Source organism: Amblyomma mixtum, chromosome 2 (assembly GCF_055824585.1).
Source record: "Amblyomma mixtum isolate Tamu chromosome 2, ASM5582458v1, whole genome shotgun sequence".
NCBI lineage: Eukaryota > Metazoa > Arthropoda > Arachnida > Ixodida > Ixodidae > Amblyomma > Amblyomma mixtum.
The window spans coordinates 155,537,875-155,565,296 of record NC_143013.1 but is presented as its reverse complement, the minus strand read 5'-3'; the positions used below and the strand labels follow the sequence as shown (position 1 = coordinate 155,565,296).

The 27,422-nt window shown below is 50.7% G+C and overlaps 1 protein-coding gene across 1 annotated transcript in view; it reads left to right on the top strand.

Annotated features, from left to right (window-relative positions):
- The window catches only part of LOC149361345 (uncharacterized), a 171,760-nt gene that overhangs the window by 74,441 nt on the left and 69,897 nt on the right, over positions 1-27,422 (top strand). The window lies entirely within an intron of this gene.

Genomic DNA, 27,422 nt, shown 5'->3' with positions numbered 1-27,422 from the left:
CACACTAACACGCCTCAGTAAAACCTGTACGCCACACGACCATATAATACAAGATTATCTAGCACTACAAGAAAAATACAGAAATTACACGTCATTTTATACTGACGGGTCAAAAAGTCATGCTCATGTAGGAAGCGCAGTAATACAAGGAAAAAATGAAAATGCAGTACGACTTCCCTCATGTGCTACAGTTTTCACCGCGGAGTGTTATGCTATTAGTGTTGCAGTACAGAAAATAACAAATGAAAACATCAACAACAGCATCATTTATACAGATTCACTGAGCGTACTTACAGCATTAAACCCCGAAAATGCCACGGAGCCACTGATTGGAAGCATCATACACAATATAGTAAAGGTCACAACACAAATACATGTTATAAAATTCTGCTGGGTTCCTAGTCACATTGGCATTAAGGACAATGAGAGAGCCGACATGTGTGCTGCACAAACCAGAACCATGGAAATAAATCATGTGAATTTGCCTCCTAGGGATTACATGAAGTTAGTGCATAGCAGATTAAGAGCCAAGTGGCAAGCTTCTTGGGAAAATGAAGGACACAACAAGCTGCATACCATAAAGCCCATTTTAAAAGAATGGAAATCATGCCGCCATAAAGAGCGTTTTATCGAAGTAATTTTATGTCCTTTACGCATAGGTCACACACACATCACCCATAGCTTCTTATTAACAAAAAAAGACAAACCTCTGTGTGAAATGTGTGGTGAGGAGCTCACAGTAAATCACATTTTAATTTCTTGCTCGCATCTCGAAGAACTTAGAAAAAAATTTTTTTACGGTATTTTACGATGAACACATTGCATTTCATCCCGCATTGCTTTTAGGCGAGCAAACACTTGTCGATTTTTCACTTGTTTGTAAGTTTCTAAAGAAAGCCAATGTTTTAAATCTATTATAATGTAACCTTTGTGCACTTGATATAGCATCATCTCACCTTGTGTTTGGCACATGATAGCCATAGTTGCTTATGCGCCATAAAACCCCATATAACTAACATATGACTAACTGTCTTAGAGGGAGAGCTCCGTGGCCTACCCGTACATGTTTTACGGGACACAGGGAGTAATACGGTGGTTGTGCGGAGGGCCCTAGTTCCTGACTCAGCTCTCACTGGCTCGAGTTCTACGATGTTCCTCATTGATGGTAGTAGTTTGGAAGTTCCCGAGGCAGAACTCTATATCGCTTCCGCTTACTTCACTGGGGTGGCCCTGGTGAAGTGCATGGAGACCCCGTTGTACGATGTCATAATTGGAAATGTACCAGAGGCCCGTGAGCCGTCAAATCTAGATATTAATTGGAAGTAATCAAGGCCCGTAGCTAAACTGCGCCCTGGTGTAGTGAAAGACGAGGTTGCCTGCGAAAATTGTGAGGGCGAGGGTCCAAAGGTGGTAATGGCTGGAAAGGAAGCTTCTGCAAAAAGGAGGGAAAATACTGCTTTAAGCGTCGGCCCCATGCAAATTACCAAGGAGGAGTTAGAAAAAGAGCAAAGAGAAAATGGTTCATTGAAGGCGTGTTGGCTGAAAATAGGAAAGGTATTTCATGGCAAACACGGCAGCTCGCACTCGTATTCTGTCGAAGAGGGTTTGCTGTACCGCCTCTATCATCTCGCCTCTGGCAGAGAGGTTCGACAGGTAGTACTCCCTAAGTCTTCCAGATGGCAGGTGTTAAGGCTTGCCCACGACAGCCCGTTGGCGGAACATCAGGGCATTAAGAAGACCACAGACCGAGTTCTGGAAGAATTCTATTGGCCGGGAGTGCAGGAGGAAATTAAAAATTACGTCAGGTCGTGCGACACCTCCCAAAGGACGTGCCCGAAGGGCAAAGTAGCGAAAGGTCCGTTGGGACGCATGCCTCTTATCGCTCTTAGCGCTTGTCTGTGTCTCCTCGCTTGTCCCGTCATCTCTTGTGCGCTATTTATTTCCCTTAAGTATGTCATACCAACATGCCCAAGCCTCGTCTCTTCTCTTATCGACACTCCTTTTGATATGGTCGCTGTCGATATTATCGGTCCGCTGTCGCCCACGTCGGTGAAAGAGATAGGTATATTCTCACCCTCGTCGATTTCGCCACGCGGTATCCCGACGCTGTGGCTCTTCCCTAGGTAGATTCAGGAACAGTGGCAGAGGTTTGGTGGAGATGTTTTCCAGAATAGGTTTTCCGAGAGAGATCTATGACCAGGGCTCTTGTTTCACTTCGGAAATGATCAGAGAGCTCAATGATCTCTTGACGCTGAAAGATCTCAGCACAACCCCTTACCATCCAATGTGCAATGGGATGGTAGAGAAATTTAATGAGCCACTCAAACAGTTGCTGCGGAAGCTTAGTCAAGAGCAGCCCAAAACATGGGATCGTTATATCGCTCCGCTTCTGTTTGCATACAGAGAGGTGCCGCAGGCGAGTCTAGGCTTTTCCCCTTTTGAATTGATATTCGGACGGCATGTGCGAGGACCGCTCGCAGTCCTCCGAGAGCTCTGGAAAAGGGAAGAGCTAGGAGAAGAGTCAAAGACGACAGATGGGTATGTCCTTGATTTAAGACAACGCCTCGAGCAAACCGTGAATGCGGCACATCAAAATTTGTTGCGTGCCCAGAAATCACTGAAAAGATACTATAATAGGAATAGCAAGGCGGTATTTAAGTGTTGGAGACCGTGCCCTCATTCTTTTGCAGAGTAGCCACAATAAACTCCTGATGGAGTGGCAATGTCCATTCGTAGTGTCCGTCAAAAAGAATGATGTGGACTATTGGATAGATTTAGGCCACACTAAGGAGCTATTCCACGTCAATATGCTCAAACAGTACGGAGAGCATTCGTCTGAAGAGTCTGTGGTGTAAGATCTCATTTTTAAGTTGCCGGAGGATGATGCCCAATGTAGATACAATGCTGATATCTGGTGTTTGTAACTCGTGTAAAGGCAGTAGGGTAGAGCTTATGGTTTGTTTTTCTTCGGCCTTCGTTTTCGGGTTATGGATTGTTCGGTGTGTACACATTCACCTGTATGGTATAGACGTGTTTAAAGTTTATGTCTGATGTCTTATATAGTTTTATTTTCCCGTTTGCCAGATGTATAGTGTTTGACTCCATTGTACCTGTGTGCGCATTTCCATGTGCCTCCGTGTGTGACAGTGTCAATTGCCTTCGTTGACTTCAGCGAAACCTTACTTGTCTGTTTACCGCTTGTACAGTAGCTTTGTGTGCACCAACGGCAGTTTTTTCCGTGAAAAAAACTTTTCCGAAGGGGGGGGGGGGGGGGGGCATATGTTATGTGCACACTTGACTGTCAAGGGGTTTTTTGGAACGCGGCGTGTCGGCAGTGGTGCGTAGGACAGCGGAGCGCCGTACGTGGCAGCCCCGCGTTTCGCGTGTGCGCGTACGAGTGGTGTGCGCGAGGCAGGCACGAGGAGCGTAGAGCTACGTGTCAGCAAACCTAGGTGTTGAGGAAGACACGGCAGCACAAGTCTATTCGTTCAAGCGTGGAAGTGGCAGTTGTCAGACGTTGGGTTCGAGCTCCGGTGACTTCCCTTGAATCATCGACGCAAGACCATTAAGCCTCATTCAAGCGTGGAGGTGGCAGCCGTCAGACTGCGGGTCTGTGCTGCCAAGGCTTCCTTGGATAGGCTGCACAAGCCTGCGGTGTTTGCGGAACGCCGTCGACAGGACCCGGCTACAGTTTTCCTGCTGCAGCTGCCCAGTTCTTGGGGGCGACTGACAGGAGTTCGTCAGCGTCTCCCGTATCCATCTCCGTTCCTCATCACCTGGCTCTCTACCATCGCCTCCCTGAACGCACGCCAGCGACGCATCGCAACTCGCCAACCCGCGTCTGTGCTACATGCAAGGCATTCCCGCACAACCTGGGACGCTTTGTAGCCGGTGTACTCTCTCCTTTTCATCTGTTGTGTTTTACGCGTGCCTAGTGTGTGTTTTCCTTAGTGTTTTCGCTTCTTTCATTGGCTCTTTTCCTTTAAAATATAAACACGGCTTTGTTTTGTTTTGTTTGATTCGATTCCTTTCTTCTTCGAACCGGCACGCGAAAGCGTTTCCCTTCAGCAGTCGGGGACGCGTCACCCCGATTCGCGACAGTAACCTATGTCCCATTCGTGAAATTGTACTCTTTTGCCGTGAACCTAACAGAGCTGTCGCTGACGCATTCAGTTCCTAACTGCTTGATTTTAAAAGCTTCTAAGATTTCTCGTTCTATCTGTGTTTTGCCGCGGCCGATGATTTTGACATTATGGAGAAGAGGGGTGCAGTCTTTGCAGTGCCGCCGCGGTGGCTCAGCGGTTATGGTGCTCGGCTGCTGACCCGAAAGACGCGGGTTCGATCCCGGCTGCGGCGGCTGGAATTTCTTTGGAGGAGAAATTCTAGAGGCCCGTGTACTGTGCGATGTCAGAGCACGTTAAAGAACACCAGGTGGTCGAAATTTCCGGAGCCCTCCACTACGGCGTCTCTCATAGCCTTAGTCGCTTTGGGACGTTAAACCCCATAAACCAAACCAAACCAGTCTTTGCAGTGGTTACAATGTCTTGGCAGATTTGCTGTGTTGCTGTGTTGCTGTGATTTGCTGTGTTGCTGACCTATGTAGGCCTTTCCAAAAAGAGTGGGAGCGAGTAAACAACATCGGATGTGCATCTGGTGAACATGCTCTGGTTTTTGACATTAAATTTCTTTTCCGTGCTAATTTTTGAGATACGTGAACAAAGCGACGAGTTTGGTGGGCGCAGAATAGACTACCTTAACATCGTATTTCATGGCTACCTTTTTAACGTTATGTGAGACTTTATGCAGGTATGGCATTACAGCAAGTCTGGATTCTTCACTAGGCGTTTCATCTCTTTTGTACTGTGACTTAAATTTACTGGTCATGGTCTAAGCAATAGAAATGAGGACGTCCTCAGGGTAGCCCGCTGACCACAAGCGGTCAAGCTGCGCTAAGAAACTATTTCGCATATCATGTGTACAGGACCTGCGCGAGCATTAACGGGGCAAAGGTTGGCAATGCCTCTCTTCACAAGTTTGAAATGTGAGGAGGAGTAGGGCAGCAGGCTTTTCTTGGTCCGTGGAGAGTAGCTCCAGCAAACATCGCTTTCTTCAGAGAAGGTGAGAGTCAAATCTAAACACCTAATTGAGTCATCAAGGGGCACCTCATGAGTGAAACTCAAGTCAGGACAGGTATCGGTAAAGAAGGTCAAAACGTCATCTGCGGCCGCTTCGAGACTGTCAGGGGTAGTTAGTTTCAAGAAAATTAAGAAATCATCTTCATACCTAAACACTTTCAATACTCGATCGTCAATAAGCGTGTCATGCAACACATTGTCAAAATGGGATAACAATATGTGGCACAAAATAGGAGCTACACACGAGCCAACGGGAACGCCCGGCTTCTGTATGCACCTGCAGTTTTCGTGTTCTACCACAGTGGAAGAAAGGTAGCCAGTCAAAGGTTCCAAAAAGGAATTCACCGATATGCCCGTGCTATTCTGGAAGGCCACCGCACCTCGGTTTTCGATGAGATCTCGCACAGTAACTAACAAGTCCTTTTGGGGAACTGAATAGTAGAGGTCTTCGATGTCCACGGAAAAGGCGGAATTGGCGCTCTCACTGGTAGCGGATAAGTAGTCCACGACGTCCATCGAGGTCCGAACGCTAAAGAGGTCGTCAGGTGACAAGGTGTCCAAGGATCGTTTCAAAAACTGGCCAGTTTTTGAAACGATCCTTGGACCCCTTGGCATGCATGAAAACCTTTGCGCACCAGCCACAAGCCAAGAGCTGCACGCCATCCTGCAGAGTATGAATGCAGCCTCGGCCCCAGTCCAGAGGGCATTCCAGCCACTTTTTATTCAACTTTTTTTACCAGATCCAAGGTGCGCTGCTGAAGATGGTAAACGGCTTCCTCGCGGATGGCTTACGTCCAAACTCTTTCCGCGAATGTCACATCATACTCATTCCGAAAGCGGGCAGTGACCCCTCCGACCCGCAAGCATGGCGGCCCATAAGCCTCTTAAACGCAGACTACAAAAAAGTCGAATCTTTACTTAACAGAAGAATGCGGACTATTCTGCCTCACCTAATTCACCGGGCTCAAACCAGCAGCGTGCCTGACCGCTATGTGTTTGCTGCATTGACACTCACAAAAGACCTGTTCACATTTGCCAGCAGGACGGGCTTCACTGGGTGCTTTGTTTCGTTCGATCAGGCGAAAGCATTCGATCGGGTGGAACACTCGTATCTGTTCGGGGTCCTCGAAGCCTTGGGATTCCCACCGCAAATTGTCAACAGGCTGCGCTTACTTTACGCGGACCTGAACGCTCGTCTCTCCTTAAACGGCCACCAGAGCGCTGCCTTCTCAGTCACCCGGGACATAAGGCAAGGATGCCCTCTCCCCCCACCGTTCTTCGTGTTATGCCTGGATCCACTCATCCGGCGCATTAACGACAGCCCATCCATACGCGGCCTTCCTCTGCCTGGTCAGGGCCAAATCAATGTTTCGGCCTACGCCGACGACCTATCGCTTTTTCTCAAGGACGAGGATAGCTACGCCTCTTTTTCGCGGCTGTTACACGAGTATAGCCAGATATCCGGGGCCCTATTAAACAGGGGAAAAAGCAAGGCGCTAAGGTTTGGCACCTTCACACCGAACCTTGCGGGCGAGGTGGAGTGGGTGCAGGGGGTGAAAGTCTTGGGAGTAGTATTCCTCGCCAGCGGATATGTAGTCCGCGAAACCTGGACTAATCTCCGTACGAACGCTGAGAAACGCCTCTCGGTGGCGTCAACTTTCCGCCTTTCAATGGCAGAGCGCAGCTATATTGTGAAGTCCACAGTCCTAGCCGCATGTTTTTTTTGTCGCCCGCGTCGCAACCCCACCGCGCACGTTTGCACGCAGGCTAACCACAGCCTGTTTTTCTTTCATTTGGGCAGGCAAAACCGAGCTTGGGTCGCGGTTGTTCATTCGCCTTCCGTCGTACATGGGTTGGTTCAGTGTACCTTGCATCCGCACCATGTGTAATGTGCTTGCCTTGAGAGGTGTACGCGATCTTGTGCGCAACCGACACTATCCCGGCAGAACACTCCTCGCATACTTCCTGGGTACAGCCCGTAACGTGTTTTTTTTTTTTCAGAACACGTGGTTGGCCCTAGAGCCGAGCAGCCACCGGCATTTTTTGTTAACGTGCGTCGCACACTGGCGTCGTTTTCTGCCACCGTGCCCGATCTGGATGTTGATGAAACTTCCTCCTCCAGGATGTGTGAGCACTAACGGTAGCAGAGCTCACCCGCGAACAACTCCAGAAAACGATACGGGCGCGCTGGCGCCAACTGACCTCACCTGCACTTCCTGCAGATATCAGGGACTTCGGCTGGTTGCGAGGTTGGCGGGTTCTGCCCACAAGAGACCGCCTTGAGGGTGGGGCGTGGCGCCCTCCGCCCGATGCCCGCAATGCGGTCTCTTAAAAACATTGCGGCACGCAATGTTCGACTGTGTAGTTGCGCGCACCTTTTGGATACTAGTGTCACGGATGTTTGTAACCCACCTGGAAGCGCGCACTAGTTCACGCGAACTGTTGGCAAATATGCTCTTGTGTGTCGGCATGTTCGTTTAGTGGAAGCAGCGCGGAGTGGCTTCGTTAAATGGCCGTCCGCAAATAGCCGGATAGCGGAGGATTACGGGAAAGGTCAAACTCTCCTCAGGGACGGAGTCATTAGGTCGCATCCTGTGTGGACGTGTTTACGGCGAGGTGGACCCGCGTCACAGTGCATGGCTTTCATGTCTGCAGCGGCGTGCGTTCACAGTTTGAAGCGTGGTCAACAGGTTGCCACGTTAGATGCAGGCATGGGGAGCGACGATGCGGAGCAGATGGGTTGAAGTGACATTCCTTGAACTTGGGCCAACCGGACGTTGGGAAAGTGAGAGTGTTCGCGAAGCTCGCAGCAGGAAAGCATAAGTTTCCAAAATCGTGATGGTAGAATGTGTACATATGTGTAGAGTGTTTGTAACGATGGGTTACCTTCTTTCCCCAATCATTCATTGGGTTATCTATCCTTTGTGTAATAACCCCTCCAAACGTTCAGAGGGAATCTCAACTGGTGCAGTCGAGACAGGATTTGCTACGTTTTCCTGCTCGAGGTATCTGACGGAGGGGCGGAAGATCAAGTCGGTGGATAAGCTGCAGAGCGGTACGTCCTAATGGAGGAACGTGAATCAGCGTCATAGAGTGACGTTGGAAGCTTCGGAGACTGCTGGCCAATGTTAACGGGACGTAGGAGGCTCAAGTCACCGAGGAGTAAGGAGCCAGGCGACCGACGTGTCGTGGAGGTGCCAAGTCCGTGAGCTGCAGAAGGAACCAGGCATTCACGTTAAGGTTCAAGACCAGAACCAGGTGACCAGCGAGTTAACGAGGCTGACGTCAGCAAGCTACTGAATGAACCGGGCTGTCGCATCATCATCTGGGATCATCATCATCATCAGGGATCAAGTCAGCGAGCTGCTGTGAGAGCTGGGGCTCAACTCATCCGCATCGAGGAGCCCGCTGTCGTCACTCAGGGCGACGAGATTACCGTGGCAGATGAAAGCAACTACTGAGAACGTAGGATACCTTTCTGCTTTCTCCGAATTCACCATGGCGGAGATGGCTGCCGTACGGTACGATTGGAAGGGCATTATGCGATGCGTGGAGATTGAGCAGAAGGCTGAGCAGCTGCTTCAAATTGGCAAGTTGAAAAGAAAAATAAAGCTTGCGCACATGCAATCGAAATTAAAGCAGGGGTCGAAAGCTGGCTGCGAGATCCAATTTGCTGCAATTCAATGTTTTGATTGCATGAAATTTGTGCATTTATTGATTACCTCTCCGGACTCGAAGCGAAAACAAAATATTTTCGCTGTGAGGAGAGATGTAGGCAAACTAGCAGCCCATGTGGAGATGCTGGTGCCTGATAAGCTTATTTCCCAATCGGAGACGACAATTAATAAGATCAGTCAACCAGACAAGACGGAATATCAGGCATGCGGCGACTTGCATACCGAAGTCAGAATCCCGAAGCCTGTGTGGATTCAGGGACCGAACTAGCGCTTAAAGGAGAAACTATTCAGTCACTATCCAGGGGTGAGGGCTCCGATAAAACAAAATGGGAAGGTGTGGTTCTCCAGGTAGCAGAAGCTGATGTGACGTGTGTGCCAATGGCTATAGCTATGAAAGCGACAGCGGTTAGTCAGCAGCGCCCAACCCTGTGTGCCGTGCCAGAAGAGATGGCTGAGGGCATAGGGGCGTTTTTCACGCCTGTGAAGCTCTGCCTGTCAGAGCAAGCTGAGGTAGAACAGACCCAGAAGGCACATGAGTGCATTGTTTGTGAACAGGAGTTCAGAATTTTACCAGAACAGGTTGGCGCAAACTCTGGGGCAGCTGTAACGCTCGACCAAGAGGTAGAGCAGGCGCGGATAACGGGAACACAGTTTGCAGGTGATGGTAATCTAGCTCTCAAAGATGAGGGCCAGTCGGTGCTCACAATATTGCCCGAAGGTGTAGGCAGGTTGATATCATCTGAAACGCGCTCGCTGCTAGAGCAGCCAGAAAGAGAGCGGCTACATGAAGAAACAGAGAGAACTGATTGTGAAGAGCATTTCGAAATTTCCCACGAACCTGTTCGAGACAAACCCGAGACGCCGGTAGAGCTTCAGGCAAATCCGGAAGCAGCAAAAGTTTTTCCAGCAGATTGTCATCTAATTGAGACCGCTGCAATGGCTCTCGCGGCAGTTAGGGAACTGGGGTATTCGCATAATGCGTTTATTCCTGTGGGTATCAGCGTGGAGGAGAGACAGTCTGTTTCATTTCCAGAAGTGCGGAAGCAAGCTGGTGGAGGCAATTGTGAGAAAAAAAGGTTCGAAGGCACGATTTTCTTTGAAGCGAAGGTCGGTGGGTAGTTGTACGAAGAGCTAGGGCTACTTGAATCTCGATGCAAAACTGCATGCGAAGTAGCCGATGAGAGGCTTGACCCTACTGTAAAATTCAAAGAAGGGCAGAACGCAGACGCGAGAGCAGCAGCAATCTTCGTGGCCCGCGAGGAGCAGGTGTGCGCTATTGATGCGAGCGCGGCGGCAGCCTTTGAAACCGGCGCTGTGCTGTGCAATCCGGAATTTTGGTCCAGTCTTTTGGACAAAGCCCAAAAGAAAGAAGTTTTGTTTCGAGATGTAGGCGGCTAGACGTTGTTTCTGCCAGTTTGGGGCACCGATCTCACATGGTGGATTCTGGAATGTGCAGATTGGTTTCCAGCCTTGTGTGTGCGGGTTGAAATAACCGCTGTGTGCGCGCATGTGTTCGTGTTGGTGGACTGAATCGACAGCCAGCGTACGTGTGCGTGTATGTGTACGTAGTTTTGTTGTCGGACACCGTGGCTGAACTTTAATGTCCCACTGACAACAAGTATCCGTGTGAAATTCTTGGTTGGTAGGAGTGAAGTTCGCGGTGCTGTATTTTGTTTGCCGCATCCGGTCGCGCTAGTGGAATGCCTATTACGTTCTTTCTCTTGGGCCCTCCGCACAACTCCCCTCAGGGACGCAGTCATTAGGTCGCGTCCTGTGTGCACGTGTTTACGGCGAGGCGGGCCCGCGTCACAGTGCGTGGCTTTCATGTCTGCAGCGGCGTGCGCTGACAGCTTGAAGCGTGGTCAACAGGATATTGCCACGCTAGCTGCAGGCATGGGGAACGACGGTGCGGAGCAGATGGGTTGTAGTGACTTTCCTTGAACTTGGGCAACCGGACGTTGGGAAAGTGAGAGTGTTCGCGAAGCTCGGAGCAGGAAAGCATAAGTTTCAAAAATCGTGAATGTAGAAAGTACATATGTGCACAGTATTTGTCACGATGGATTGCCTTCTTTCCCCAATCATTCATTTGTTGTATTAACCTTTCCGATTTGTTGATTGGTGATATTTTCTTTTCCCGAATAATTTATTGGGTGGATGTTTGTGCAGTTACCACATTGGTTATTCTCCCCACCGAGGGCGGGGATAGAGTTTTTAAAACCAGCTGTTTCGGCAGGACCGAGGGCTGGTTTCGTCACGTCGAGTCAGTCAAGTGTAAATATGTTTTCTCCTTGCTTGTATCTTCCTTTGTGCTTTTAATTGTTATAAAAAGTTAACCTCTCCAGAAGTGTCATCTTGCAATGTTATTGAGCAATTCGGATCTGCAAGACGTCAAGAATCCTTCAACAATTATCATCAACCCAATTTCCGTCTACAAGATCCAGAGGGAACCTCAACTTAGAGGCTTTAACGGGCAAATCTTACTCGATGCCTGAACCAAGTCTCCAAGCTGTGGTGGTACTCCCACAACTTAGTTGCTCAGCTGCTTCGTGCCGAGCAGCTAGAATATGCCCGCAGCTCGCACTATTGTTTTCATCAGCTCAGTTGGGCGCCGCAAGGTCAGCGATGAACTCATGGTGCGGCCTAACTTTATAGCTTTATAGGAAGAACTCTACGTACGTGAAGCTCCTATGTTTCTTGAAACTAAAACTTTCTATTCGTACTTTTGCCGCGTTACACGAGTGCTCCAAACACCTGATTCACGGCATATATTTCCTTAACGAGCATGGTGTGGTCGCCAGCCTCAGGAGCTCATGGTTTCGTTTTCAAAGCAGTGAGAGCTATTCATACCGACACCGATCCCGGTAGAGGAATGGTGCACATTCGTGATTACTATATACCGATACCACCGAAAGCGAGCAAGTTTGTCGTACTCGACTGTGATCGCAGCTCCGGCACTTGTGGCACTGTTGCAGCGAACATGTCGCTGCTACTCGTTCGACAAGTTCGTGTAGCTCGACGTCTTGTAAAAGTTTCTAATGTATTAACCGAGGCCTTATTGACAATCATTAACTTGCACCCCAGCAATTCACGAAGAAAGTGGCGATCGTTTCACCTCGACAAAGTTACGGGAACCGCACCCCTCCGCCGGTCAGAAATCGTGCGTGTAAAGCTTTACACACTCGTTCTGCGATTTTTCGTCGTCTTCGAAGTTGGGACATACACCGTTCACCAAGGACCTAATTATATTTGAAGACGACCGAAGACCATAATGCCAGCGGCCTTACCGGGTTTCATCAGAAGAACGTGATGCTGTCCAGCGCCAGGTTACGCAAATGTTCCAGGACGACGCCACAGCACCGTCAATAAGCCCCTGAGCATTGCCTGTTGGTCTCATCGCAAAGAAGGATGTCACGAAAAAGGATGTACACCTGCTGCCCTGCTTTTATGACTCCCTAAAGTGTCTACGCCATACCGACTTACTTTTCATCACTGAATGTCAACAGTGGGTATTGGCAAATAGAGGTGAACGAAAGCGACAGCGAGAAGCCGGCCTTTATTACTCCTGCAGGTTTGCATTAGATTAAGGGGCTTTCTTTTGTCCTGCGGTCGGCCCTGCCACATTCCAACGAATGGTGGAGACCATGCTATCTGGCCTGAAGTGGCAGTCACGCTCCGCATATCTGGACGACTTTGGGATTTTCTCCGACACGTTAAAAGAGCACCTAAAACAATTTCTTCCTTGTTTCGAGTCAACCCGTTCCACCGGTCTCACTCTCAAGCCCGAAAAATGTCGCTTTGTGTTTTACGAGCTGAAGTTTCTTGTCCACATTATCAGTGCTCGAAGCCTTACCCTTCACTCGCGAAAAGATTGCCACCGTAGCTGGATTCCCCAAACCAGCGGATAAATGGAGGCCGCCTAGTTTCTGAGCCTTGCCTTGGAATCGAAATCTGGAAAGTAAGAACTAGCCTGGTGGTATGCATGAAAGGTTGTTTTCATCTTGCGCGACATGCGATAAGATGTTGCGGGAAATAAATGATGCACAGCGAATAAAAGAATGAATTTCGTTGTCAAATGTCTATAGATGTCAAGCTGAATGATTTAGCTTCGTGCCACTTTGATCGGACCCAAAATGATGACCTGTTACCAATTAGACTGTAAAAATCTGACATAGAAGCCTAACAGCACCCTATAGAAAATGCAGTCGGCTCTGGAGATCCAAACCAGGAGATAAAGGCAAAATACAAAAAGCAAGGTTTGAAATTGCGCTTAGTGGAGCTCTTGTATGCTACAGGTGGAAATACCCCTGCTTGTTATGCCGGCAATTGCTCCACCGTAGCGTCACTGATATATTAATAATATTACAGCGAATCTTTGTAGCGTTCGTTTGTAGTGTTTGTTCATGCTTCAAGGCTGCCGACGCGCGGCTTTATCGCTTCGTTTGTGACGCAAGACGCGCCTAGATTTATCTCGATTGATCGCATCCGAACAGAGCCGATTCTAGTTTGCGCCAGAACGTTCTAGTAATTTCCCAAGCTTTATCTCGAATGTTCGCTATCAGCTTTAAAAAGAGCGCGGCCCACAGCGGCGGGGATTTCTGTTCGACGACCGCCGAGCACGCTTGTTGCTACGCCGCCGCCGTGTGATTCAGTTCTTTGCGGGCGCAAGTCAGCCCAAATAAAGAGTTCCGTTTCGAAGACATCCTCGTTGTCTTCCCTGTTCGCCGGACAGCAGTCACCACTACGTGACATCTGATCGAGGTGCTGACCTGCTATCCAGCAATGCCCCTCACGATGGAACCTGGTGCGCAGCCAACGCCCGTCGTGCTTCGCCAGCCCCCTGAGCCACAGAGTTTCCGCGGAGAACCACACGAACATGTAGAGGACTGGCTGGACAAGTACGACCATGTGGCAGCGCTAAACGCCTGGGACGACAGCGCTAAGCTTCGAAACGTTTATTTTTCAATGGACGGCCCTGCCAGAACGCGGTTTGAAAACCACGCGTCTTCCCTCACGACCTGGGCGACCTTCAAGAAGCAGCTACTGGGCACGTTCACTAGCGCCGTACGTAAGGAAAGAGCGGAGGTCCTCCTGCAGTCAAGATTTCAACGCCCAAAGAGACCGTGACTGCGTACGTGGAAGACATGAACCGCCTTTTCAGCCGCGCCAGCACTGACATGACTGAGGAAAAGAAGCCCTAATTTCTGATGCGTGGCGTGAAGGAGCAACTCTTTGCCGGCCTGATCAGGGATCCTCCAACAACCGTCGCCGAGTTTGTAGCTGAACCTTCAACAATCGAAAAGACCTACCCTTCTACCCTTCACGCCCGGACGCGTCACTAAAACCGTCCACTTGAAGTGCTGTCTGCAAGCCCCACAGAAGTTACACCTGCAAACGCAGATAACCTTCAAGATCTAATATGCGAAATTGTTCGCGAAGAACTTCGCCGCCTGCTGCCATCCCCAACAAAGCAGCCGCAGCAGCCTCAGGTGGCGTGCCTCACGGACATTATCCGAGAGGAAGTGCATCATGCTCTTGGCACCCCGTCATCTTCGCCTCCTGTTGAAGCTCCAGCCTTAACCTTTTATTGTAAACTCTCCAGAAATGAAATAAAATAAACAAAAAAATTGGAGAGGAAGCCCGCACCCAACCAGAGGTTATCGCAGGCGATCCAATTAAACATAAAAGAAAAGGGGCCAACGCCCAAGAGAAAATTTAAGAAAAACAAATTACAAGAGAGGAAAAAAAAATAAGAGGCACAAATGATGGGCGGGGAAAGTGATTTTTAAAGCAATACGCCCCTGAAGGATTAAGAAGGACGAAATGAACATGAAACAGGGATGGGTCCAGCGTGCCCAGATTCTTCAGGCAGGCTCGCAGACGGCCAGGAGGAGGGAAAGTGCAGGGATCTGTAAGAAGGAAGAAGACACAGGAAAAGAAATCGAGGAGAAAAAAAAACGAACAAACAGGAGACACTGGGCTTAAGAAAGCAGAAGGGGTACATAAAAAAAAGGGAAATAGAAAGGAAGATCAAGTAAATGACAAAAAGGCATGTAATAAAGCAAAGAAATAGAACGAGCGAAAAGTTAAAGAAAAATATCAAACAAACAAGTAAAACATGAAAATATAACAACTAGAGAAAAGAAAAAGTAATGGCAAAAAAATAAACATAAACATGAAATATGAAAAGCAACAAGCAAAGACTGCATGTACACGCAAAGCCAGCAAATAACAAGGTCCACATACCATCCACATGCCCGTGAGGCAGGGGCAGGGCCACGGCCCACCAATATTGGCCATATGGTGCCCCCGACCACATGAGACATGGGGAGGCACAGAAATGGCAGGGAGCTCTACGAGCCATCAGGGCGGGAATAAAGACGAGAGACAGGTGAAAGAAGGGAAGAGACGCGAACAGCAACGCGAATAAGCAACGCACGAGACCGAGGGGAACCTAACAAAGAGGGGAAGTCATGAGGGGAAAGAAAGTGCGGATAACCGGGAAGCCGTGCTGCTATGTCTGCGGTGAGAGGACAGGCACGCAGGTAATGAAGAACATCCCCCACAGCTGCCCTGCATAGACAAGAAGGCGAAGGAAGGAGGGCAAAACGATGGAAGTACGAGGGAAAACGACCATGGCCAGTTAGGAGAGGGACAAGAGATCGGGGTGGAGGGAAAGAGAGCGGGAGGCGGTTAATAGAGGGGACAAAAACAAACCTAACAAAGCCTTAACCTACGCCGCTGCACTACGCAGTCCTCAGACCCAGCGCGAGAGCCGAAGTCCGCCTCTTCGACGTGAACCAGCTGTTCCCGAACGGCGCCTCCCTGCCCTCGTCCGCCCAGCCTACGAACGCCACCCAAGCCCCAGGAATTGCGACGCTTGGAGGACTTCCAACAACCGCCCGCTGTGCTTCAATTGCGGCGAAGCAGGTCATATACTTCGCCACTGCCCGTACAAGACGCATCGGCCTGCGTGGTTTCGCTATCGACGCCCCACGACCATTCCCCGGCCAGCGATCACGGGAAATCGACGACTATCTGCACAGAGAGGAGTATGTGTCGTCAAGCCGTCTTTTCCGCTCGTCGTCGCTGTCCACCGCACGTTATGCATCACCGGGCCACAGCTACGCCGCGGCTGTCCGAGGAAGGTCCCCTAGCCCCCGTAGGGCAAACTAAATAAAGCAACCTGTGGAGGTCAGGTTGCTTGCCGAGGAAACGACGAAGTTCCTCCAGCGTCCACGCCGTATAAAGACGCCGCACCCACTACGCCGACGCCGCATACAAAGACAACCTCGACCACGACGCGAACCACCTTCAAAACGACGCCGCCATCAGGAAAAGCTTCGACCACACGCCCCACCAACGATTCGCATACCCGACGAAGCCGTGACCCGACGCCGAGGACGACATTCAACTCCACAGCCAGGACATCCGACTTAGAGTGGTTATCGACGGCCGGAAAGTCACCGCTCTAGTCGGCACGGAAGCCGATTATTCAGTGATGAAGGGACCATCCGCTGCGCAGCTGACGAAAGTAACGACCGCTCGGGGTGGCCCACAAATTCGCACCGCAGGGGGCCACCTCATTACGCCATCAGGATGATGCACACCGCGAGTGACTCTCAAGGGACATACCTATCCCGCGACCTTCGTAGTGCTGCGGCAATGTTCCCGCCAAGTGATCTTGGGCCTGGATTTCCGTAATGAGCATCAAGCAATCATAGACCTGCGATTCAAGATGATCACATTTTCCACGGATGAGGTCATCCCGCCGATGAGAACTCCGGAACATCATGTTGCGCTTAGTGTCCTGGAGGAACAAGTGAGTGTCCCACCCCGCTCTGGCGTCATCGTCACCTTAGGCGCCACGGAAGCGAGTGACACTGAAGCCATTATCGAGGGGAACATGCAGTTGCTTCTCGACCGAGGAATCGGCATCGCAAGACGCATCGCACATTTCCGCATAGGCCAAGCCGAAGTACTGCTGACTAACTTTAGCGAAAAAGACCGGCACATTAATTAACAAAGGAACGAGGATTGCTTTCCTCGACAAAATCTCCGACGTAAGAGACTTCTTCGCCCTCTCCGACCCATCAAAAGATTCGCCTGACCAACAGAACTCGCCCAATTTCGACATAAACTTAGCCCTGCCGCGGAACATACAAGACCAGATCCACAATCTCCTTCGAAGCTACAGCGAGTGCTTCTCGTCATCGCCGAAGGTCCGACAAATGCCGGTTGCCAAGCATCGCATTGTAACCGACCAGCACGCCTGACCTCTCCGCCAGAGCCCCTACCGAGCGTCGTCGCGAGAACGACAAGCCATCTGGGACCAAGTGGAAGAAACGCTGCGCGACGACGTTATTCGGCCTTTAAAGAGCTCCCGGGCGGCACCTGTTGTTCTAGTGAGAAAGAAAGACGGTGCACTTCGGTTCTGCGTTGATTACCGGCGCTTGAAGAACATCACAAAGGACGTCTACCACCTTCCTCGCATCGACGACACACTGGATCGGCTCTGCAACGCCAGATATTTCCATTCGATGGACCTCAAGAGCGGCTACTGGCAAATTGAGGTCGATGAAAGAATATCGCGAGAAGACCGCATTCATCACCCCAGATGACCTCTTCGAGTTCAAGGTGATGCCATTTGGTCTGCGTTCCGCACAAGCTACATTTAAGCGAGTAATGGATACAGTGCTGGCAGGCCTGAAGTGGCAGATTTGTCTGGTATATTTAGGTGACGTCGTTGTCTTAGCCTCGAACTTTCACGAACACCTAAAAAGGCTTCGAACAGTACTAGACGCAATCAAATCATCCGGCCTTACTTTGAAAGCAGAGCAGTGCCACTTTGCCTATGAAGGGCTGCTGTTTCTAGGCCACATCATTAGCAAGGAGGGAGTACGGCCAGACCCGCAGAAAACCGCTGCTATCGCAATGTTTCCGCCACCGGCCGATAAGAAAGCTGTGCGCAGGATCCTCGGACTGTCCGCTGCTACCGACGCTTTGTAAAGAACTTTTTGTGCATCGCCGAGCCACTGACCCACCCTACAAAGGCAGACATGACATTTAAATGGAAAGGGCCGGAAGCGGAAGCCTTCAAGGAACTTCAGCGTCGTTTACAGTCCCAACCGATCCTCGCGCACTTCGATGAATACGCCGAGACGGAAATTCATATTGACGCAAGTAGTGTAGGCCTAGGCGCTGTCCTCGTTCAGAAAATTGACTGTGTAGAGAATGTCATCGCGTACGCTAGCCGTTCCCTGTCCAAAGCCCATGCTAATTGTTCGACAACTGAGAAAGAGTGCCTTGCCATCATCTGGGCTACGTCGAAATTCTGCCCCTGCCTGTACGGATGACCGTTCGAAGTGGTCGGCGATCATCACGCACTGTGCTGGCTCGGCAGTTTGAAGGCCCCCTCCGGCCACCTCGCTCTATGGAGCTGCGGCTTCATTAGTTTGATGTAACCGTCCTTTAGAAGCCCGGACGCAAGCACTCTGACGCCGACTGCCTGTCGCGAGCCCCTGTAGATGCACCGCCGCAGGACGACGATGAGGACGCCTTCCTGGGACCCATCAGCTCCAGCTCTTTTTCACAACAGCAACGCTCGGACCCCGGCCTAAAATGCCTCATCGAATACTTGGAACGCAAGGTTTCTTCACCCCCCGCCTCGTTCAAACGAGGATTGTCTTCGTTGTGTTTACAGAACGATGGCCTCGTGAAGAAGAAGTTTGCAGCGAACAAGACAGCCTACCTCCTTGTTGTACCTATAAGTCTGCGCGTAGAAGTTCTTTAGGCCTCACACGACAAGCCGACAGCTGGACAACTCGGGCTTTCTCGCACCCTCCGCCGCATTCAAGACAAATATTACTGGCCCCGAGTGTCTGCCGATGTCGCACATTACGTAAAAACCTGCCGAGATTGTCAGCGACGAAAGACCCCTCCTACCCGACCAGCAGGATTTCTAAACCCCGTTGAACTTCCCGCGGCCCTTTCAGCAGATCGGGATGGACTTGGTTGGCCCTTTCCCAAAATCAACATCTGGAAATAAGTCGATCGAATACCTGACCCCCTACGCCGAGGCAAAAACCCTACCGAACGGAACAGCAGCAGAAATCGCCAAATTTTTCGTGGAGAACATTCTTCTGCGATACGCCGCCCCCAATGTGCCCATCACTGACAGAGGAACATTATTCACGGCGGAACTGACGCAAGTCATTCTACATTACAGCCAAACCAGCTACCGGAAAACAACTGCATACCACCCGCTGACCAACGAACTGACCGAGCGCCTCAACAAAACCATCGCCGATATGCTCGCCATGTATGTCGATGCTGAACACAAGACCTGGGACGTCATATTGCCTTGCGTAGTCTTCGCCTACAACACCGCAGTGCAGAAGACCACCCAGATGGCGCCTTTTAGGCTCGTCCATTGCAGAAAGGCCACGACGAAGCTGGACGCCATGCTGCCGAACGTTACTGAGGAAGATAATGTCGACGTCGCCGCCTACCTTCAACGCGCAGAAGCCCGAAGACTTGCCCGATTAAGGATGAAAGACCAGCAGCGGACCGACGCCAGACACTACAACCTACGAAGACACATCGCGGAATACAAGCCAGGAGACCGAGTGTGGGTTTGGCCGCCCATTCGCCGCCGAGGATTGAGCGAAAAGCTTTTGCGCCCCTATTTCGGCCCGTACAAGGTTCTTCGTCGGCTAGGTGAATTGGACTATGAAGTCGTCCCTGACCAAATGACTGCGTCCCAGCGACGCCGCGTACGACCAGAAGTATTCCATGCCGTACGCATAAAGCCCTATCACGCACTCTAAAAGACGCCGTTTCTCCATATTCGGTGTTTATTTTTGCGCAATGCGTTTTTCATTGTTTATAGCTGCGTTATGTTCTAAAGCATCGATCGATGCTTCCTTGAGAGGTCCCCGCATGGGGGCGTCTGCAGCATGCAGACGTTGGTGAGTGGCTACACCACGGGGTTAACCCGAGCAATTTGTATTTTGTATTTTGAGAAATTTTGTATTATCGGATGTAAAAGCTAGTGCATTAGCATGTTCTTTTGGTCATCATCTTCCGGGGTTTTTTTTGCCTAAATGTTGCCAGCATTCCTAAACATCCGCCTGCTGAAAGCCTTTACCAGCCAATAACTGACGCGGCTCTCTATGCATTCAGATAAGAATTGATTCAAGTAGACTGCCGAAAGGTCCTGACTTTGGTCGATGCTGACAATGCTTATGATGCATTTTTAGATATCTTTAAAGGATTTTACCAAGTTCACTTTCCTGTAAAAAAGCGCCAAAGAAATAGGAAAATTCGGAAACCATGGGTAACATACGAACTCTACCAACAAATGAGAACAAAAGACAGGCTCTTCAGAAAATTTCTTCACACGCGTAATATTGATGACTTGACGATTTTCAAACAATATCGAAACAAACTAACCAAGAAATTGTACATTGCGCGCAAAGATTACTTCTTATCTTTTGTGGATGTCAAAAATGCACCGAGCGAACTGCTTTGGGCCAAACTAAATATGTTACTACGTCGTGGTAATAGCAGGATCTGCATGTCCAAACTTACTATTAAGGGCAAGGACTTGCAAGGGGCGGAAATGGCTGATGCTTTCAACACTTTTTTTGCAAATATGAGTACACCAGGTATTTCCCACAACGCATGTCAATATATGAACAGGAGGAATGATAGAACTTTATTTCTACAGCCAGTCCCAGTGCACGAAGTGATTTCAACTATTAGAAGTTTAAACAACAGGAGCAGTAGGGATATCGATGAAATTCAAATAAAACCGGTCAAATACGTCGCAGATGTAATTGCACCAGTTCTTGCGAATATCTTTAATATGTGTTTACCTACGTCTATATTTCCAGTAAAGCTGCAGGTTGCCAAAGTAGTAGTGCTCTATAAAAAGGAGAATCGAAACGAATTCGGTAATTATCGGCCTGTATCTATATTGCCGATTTTTTTAAAGGCTTCGGAAAATAATGCATTGCAGAGTTTCGAATTTCATCGAAACCTCCAATGTATTAACACCTTACCAATTTGGTTTCCGGAAGAATATGTCAACTGAATTAGCCTTGCTGCACCAAAAAGAATATATTTTAACACAATTTGAGAACAAGAAAATCGTGGTTGGCTTATTTGTTGACTTCTCCAAGGCTTTTGACTTGGTCAATCATGAAGTTTTATTGAATAAGTTGGATATTTAAGGTGTACGTGGATGTGCGTTACATTTACTACGGTCATATTTATCCCACCGGCGACAAGTAGTCCAAGTTAATAACTCTCAATCACAAGTCCTACCATTGGCTTGTGGTGTCCCGCAAGGCAGCATATCGGGGCCTTTGCTCTTTAACCTTTATATAAATGGCATTGTTAATATTGCCGCACTTAGTCTAGACATCACTCTACCGGCGCCCCCGTGCAGTCTGTCTTCGACCTTTGTCGCGCGCCGGACTTCGTTCTCTTCTGCTCGGTGCTAGGGCCTGCCGGTTGCGCTCTGCCCAGTGTGCTCGCCAGGTACTGTTCGGCCAGGGATAGAATGTTCTGCCGGCGTCCGTGGCATTTTTGGTGGAGGTGCTGGGTACGATCTATGTACGAAGAGGTCCCAGGAACCTCCAGCGCTCCGTCACATCCCCTGGACATGACACCTGTCCACAAGTCAAGCCGCCGCTTGAAAGGCTTAGCCCCCGAGTACAAACCCCTCAACGCGCCATCCCGCAAGATGACCTCTACGGTGGCCAGCCAGACCTTCCTGCAATCTGTGAGTTCGCCACAGCTGCTTCTTCATACGCCTCGTACGCCCGCGTCGTTTCATGGTGACAAGTTTGAGGATGTGGAGGACTGGTTGGACGGGTATGACAGGGTCGCTGAATTTAATTTGTGGGACGAGGACCGCAAGCTTCGGAACGTCTACTTTACCCTCCAGGACGCCGCCAAGACGTGGTTTGAAAACCACGAGTCCGCCATCCACACCTGGCAAGACTTCCGGCGGCAGTTGCTGGATACGTTCAGCAGCAACGAACGGAGGGAGCGTGCTGAATTGGCCCTGCAATCGAGAGCGCAGCAGCTAAACGAGAGCGTGGCGATGTTCGTGGAGGACATGACCCGGCTTTTCAACCGCGCTGATCCTTCGATGTCGGAAGCCAAGAAGGTGCGCCATTTGATGCGGTGAGTGAAGGAGCAATTGTTCGCTGGGCTCGTGCGCGATCTCCCGGCTACAGTCGCCGATTTTGCAAAAGAAGCGGCAGGCATGGAGCGCGCCCTACAACAGCGGTTTGCGCACTACGGCCGTACATCAAACATCACTGCTGTGGAGTGCCACACGCCGAGGCCCGGGGATGAGAACACCTCCCTCCGAGAGCTCATCAGGAGCATCGTTCGCGAAGAGCTGCAGAAGCTCCGCTCTGTGGAGCAGCCTCCTAGTGTCACCGCCATCTCGGATGCTGTCCGTGACGAAATACGCCGCACGGTGCAGCCCATTCCACCTCCCCAACCGCCAGCGCCCTATGTGGTGACATACAGCGAGGCATTGCGAAGGCCTGCGCCACCACCGCCGGCGTTCTACTCTCCTGCCCCTACCGTGCCGTCCCACCGATTCCCGTATACGACAGCGCTGCCAGACGACCGCCCACCCGTCACGAAGGCAAGCATGTGGCGAACGCCGAACAACAAGCCCCTGTGCTTCCACTTCGGCGAAGCAGGCCACATCCGTCGTCACTGCCCGTACCGCCGGATAGGCCTGCGCGGCTTTTCGCCTGACGCACGCCTGCCACGCTATGATGAACGACCCAGCGAGATCGGTCAGTACCTAGCGGACAACGTCTCACCTGCACCCACTGCCCAACGTCAGTCCAGGTCACCGTCGCCTCGACGGTTTTCTTCACCAGCCCGCCAGTCCTACGTCCGGCAGTCCCCCAGCCCGCGCCGGGAAAACTGAGGACGGCGACCCCCGGAGGTAGTGCCGCCGTCACCGCACATAATGACGAACATCCTCCCCTCACCGACGTTAGCATACGACCCGACCTCTGACCCCACGCCGCGACGACCTTTCGACGCCCAGAGACGCCTTCGCTTGACGCCTCAATTGGACAATCTAAACGACGCTTAAGTCCGACGACTTTTCGACGAACAGAGACGCCTCCGCTTGACGCCCCAACCCGACCGCGAGAACGATCCCCTAGTCCGGCCTCCCCCACACAGCATTTTTCTGAAGGTGACCAAGCTTCGGCTGAAATCCCGGTCATCGTTGATGGCCGCCGCGTGACTGCTCTCGTAGATACCGGCGCCGATTTCTCCGTCATGAGTCGTGGTCTGGCGCTTGTCCTGAGGAAAGTACTGACACCTTGGCCTGGAACGCACATCCGGACAGCTGGAGGCCATCTGGTGACACCGCTTGGCGTCTGCACCGCTAGAATGGACATTCGTGGTGTCACCTTCACTGCCTGCTTCGCTGTGCTGGCTCATTGCTCTAAGCACCTCATCCTCGGGTTTGATTTTTTTCGGGAACACGGTGCGATAATCAACCTCCGCGAACTTGTCGTGACGTTCTCACCTCAGTGTGCCATAGCCGACAGCAGCGAGCCTGACAGGCCTGTTTTTCGCGTGTGTGATGACAATGTCACGCTACCACCAGGCTCCAGTTTGTTTTTTACGGTGGAATGCTCCAACCCACGCACGCCTCACGGGGTTGCGGAAGGTAACCTGTCGTTACTGCTGAGTCAACAAGTCTGCGTTGCGCGGGGTGTTACTTCCCTCCGCGGACTGCGAACGCAGCTTTTTATTACCAACTTTAGCGTCGAATACCGCCACTTGCCGCAAGCAACCGCCATAGCCTATTTCGATGAAATTAGTGACTAAGTCTCCCACTGCGCCTTGTCCCTCAACGATACCCATGCGTAGACGTCTGACGCTCCCGTTATGACTGACGTGAACCCCGACCTAACCGCCGATCAGAAACACCGCCTCCACATGATCCTCGACTCTTTTCGTGACTGCTTTGCGACCACTTCTAAAGTTCGGCAAACATCGGTCGCTAAACACCGCATTGTAGTGGATGAAGGCGAGAGGCCTATACAACACTACCCCTATCGAGTGTCTGCGAAAGAACGGGAGGTGATTCGGAGGCAGGTTGAGGAAATGCTTCGCGACGAGCTTATCCAGCCGTCAACAAGCCCGTGGGCTTCGCCCGTTGTGCTGGTCGTCAAGAAGGATAGCACTCTCCGATTCTGCGTCGACTATCGTCACCTCAACAAGATTACTAAAAGGACGTTTATCCGTTGCCCCGAACTGATGACTCGTTCGATCGCCTGCGTCATGCCCGATACTTTTCCTCTCTTGATCTACGCAGTGGGTACTGGCAGATCGAAGTCGATGAACGTGACCGTGAAAAGACCGCGTTCATAACCCGCGACGGCTTGTACGAGTTCAAGGTGCTCCCCTTTGGCCTGTGTACCGCACCTGCCACCTTTCAAAGAAAGATGGACACTGTCCTGGTTGGCCTCAAATGGCAGTCGTGTCTCGTCTATCTTGATGATGTGGTTATTTTCGCTGCGACCTACGAAGAACATCTCAAACGCTTGAGTGCAGTATTGACGGCAATCCGATCAGCCGGTCTATCTCTAAAACCCGAAAAATGCCACTTCGCGTACCAACGGCTGAAGTTTTTGGGCCATGTTGTGACACCTGAGGGCGCCAGCCCCGATCACGACAAGACGGCCGCTGTAGCTGCGTTCCCGACTCCCACTGATAAGTGAGCTGTGCGCCGGTTTCTTGGCCTCTGGGCATATTACAGACGCTTCGTGCAAGACTTCTCCAGGCTGGCTGAGCCTCTCACACGGCTGACAAAAGACGATCAGCCTTTCGTCTGGGCACAGGAACAGCAGGACGCCTTCGAAAAGCTCCGCAAACGCCTACAAACAATGCCCATTTTTGCCCATTTTGACGAGGAGGCGGACACAGAACTTCACAGCGATGCCAGCAACTTTGGCCTCGGTGCAGTCCTCGTCCAGTGGCAAGATGGTGTTGAGCGCGTGATTGCTTACGGCAGCCGCACGCTGTCTCGGTCCGAGGCGAATTACTTAACCACTGAAAAGGAGTGCCTAGCTGTTGTGTGGGCGATAACGAAGTTCCGGCCCAACTTGTATGGTCGCCCGTTTCGGGTCGTGAGTGACCACCACTCACTGTGTTGGCTCGCGAATCTTAAAGACCCCTCGGGCCGGCTAGCTCGTTGGAGCCTTCGCTTGCAAGAATTTGATGTAACAGTTGTCTACAAGTCGGGCAACAAACACAGCGATGCAGACTGCTTGTCCCGTGCTCCTATCCCGTCCAGCTCTGATGACCTCGAAGATGACCCTCTATTTATTGGTGCTCTGACCACGTCCGCCCTCGCTCAACAAGAGGGACGACACGGAATTGCGGCCACTCATCGATTATCTTGAGGGTACCGCCTCGTTACCGCCTCGTCTATTCGCGCGTGGCTTGTCGTCGTTTTGCTTGCGAGATGGCGTCCTATACAAACGAAATTACGGCCCGACGGACTCTGGTTACCTGCTCGTGGTTCCAACGGCGCTCCGCACTGACGTTTTGCAGGCATGCCACGACGAGCTTCCTTCCGGCCACCTCGGATTTTCTCGAACGATGGCACGAGTTCGTCACCGTTATTACTGGCCCAGGCTTTCTGCGGCTCTCAAGCGTTTTGTACGCACTTGCCGCGTGTGTCAACGTCGGAAGAAACCACCTTTCAAGCCGGCTGGCTTGCTCCAACCCATTGCTCCGCCGAGAATTCCTTTCCACCAAGTCGGCATGGACTTACTGGACCCATTTCCCACGTCATCATTGGGTAACCGGTATATTGTGGTTGCCACCGACTACCTCACCCGGTATTGTGAGACGAAAGCCCCTCCCCGCGGCACTGCTGCTGAAATTGCTGACTTTTTCATCATCAGCATAGTCCTCCGCCATGGCGCTCCTTATGTTGTTTTAACTGACCGAGGCACAGCGTTCACGTCCACGCTTACTCAGGAAGTTATGCGGCTCAGTGGCACAAGTCATCGTAAGACCACAGCTTACCATCCTCAAACCAACGGCCTAACCGAGCGCCTCAATAAGACTATCGCTGATATGATTTCTATGTACGTCGACGATGACCATAAGAACTGGGACGAAATACTTCCGTACGTCACGTTTGCCTACAATACTGCCCTTCAAGAGACGACGGGGTTCACGCCATTTCGTTTGGTTTACGGTCGTGAAGTCGTGACTATGTTGGACACGATGTTGTTGCCCGATATTGCGCGCCCATCCGTTGCCGACTCTGATGCATTCGTTCGCCATGCAGAGGCTGCTCGCCGGCTGGCTCGGCAACGAACCTGCGTGCGGCAAGAAGTCGATGCTCACCGCTATAACCTTCGTCACCGTGAAGTCATTTTCCAGCCTGGCGATCAAGTGTGGGTTTGGAGCCCCATCCGTCTGCGCGGTCGCTTCGAGAAGCTTTTGCGTCGTTACTCGGCCCCTACGAGGTACTCCGAAAACTCAGCGACGTTACGTATGAAGTGCGCCCGCAAGGGAGTGTTCGTTCGTCCAGACGCCCGCCGACATCCGAAATTGTGCACGTCGCAAGACTCAAGCCATACCATGCCCGCTAGGACCACTCTCACCACGTTCAGTGCCTGGGATTCTATTAATGCGCACATTTGGCTCCCCCTCACTTTCAGGCATCGAGTCGATGCCTTTCCAGAGGGGAGGGGCAATGCCGCACTTAGTTTAGACATCTCTCTACCGGCGCCCCAGTGCGGTCTGTCTTCGACCTTTGTCGCGCGCCGGACTTCGTTCTCTTCTGCTCGGTGCTAGGGCCTGCCGGTTGCGCTCTGCCCAGTGAGCTCGCAAGGTACTGTTCGGCCAGGGATAGAACGTTCTACGGGCGTCCGTGACAATATTAACCAGGATGCAAAAATTATCATATACGCAGACGACACCAGCATATTTTTCTCTGTTAATAATATCGATGAACTTCTCTCTAGATACAATGGCACAATAGTTCAACTACAACATAGGTCGTCCTATAATTATATGACGGTTAATGCACATAAAACAAAAGCGGTTATCTTTCGGGCAAATAATAATCCACTCCTTCCTCATGCAGGCATTATTTTTAACTCTCGTCCTGTTGACATTGTTGACCATTTCAAAAGCCTTGGTGTGGCATTTACTCCTCACATGTCCTGGAAAACTCGTGTGAACTTACTAGTGACGAATTTAGCTCGGATAACTGGAACAATTGGTCGTCTCAGATACATTCTTTCTACAAAACTTAAACTATTGGATTATTATTCACTCCTTTATTTACATGTTAACTATTGCCAGCTTGTCTGGGGTACAACTACATTCTCTAATCTACAAAAAATGTGTCATGTAGAAGCGATACCTACGTCATGTGTACAACGCTGGTTATAATGCAACAACTGCAGGTTTTTTTCATAGAGCGCATGTTATTACGGCTCATAAACTATACCTCTACCGCTTGAGTACCAGATTTAAATATGAAGTAAGACATAATATACATAACCTGGGTACTCTGTCATATTTA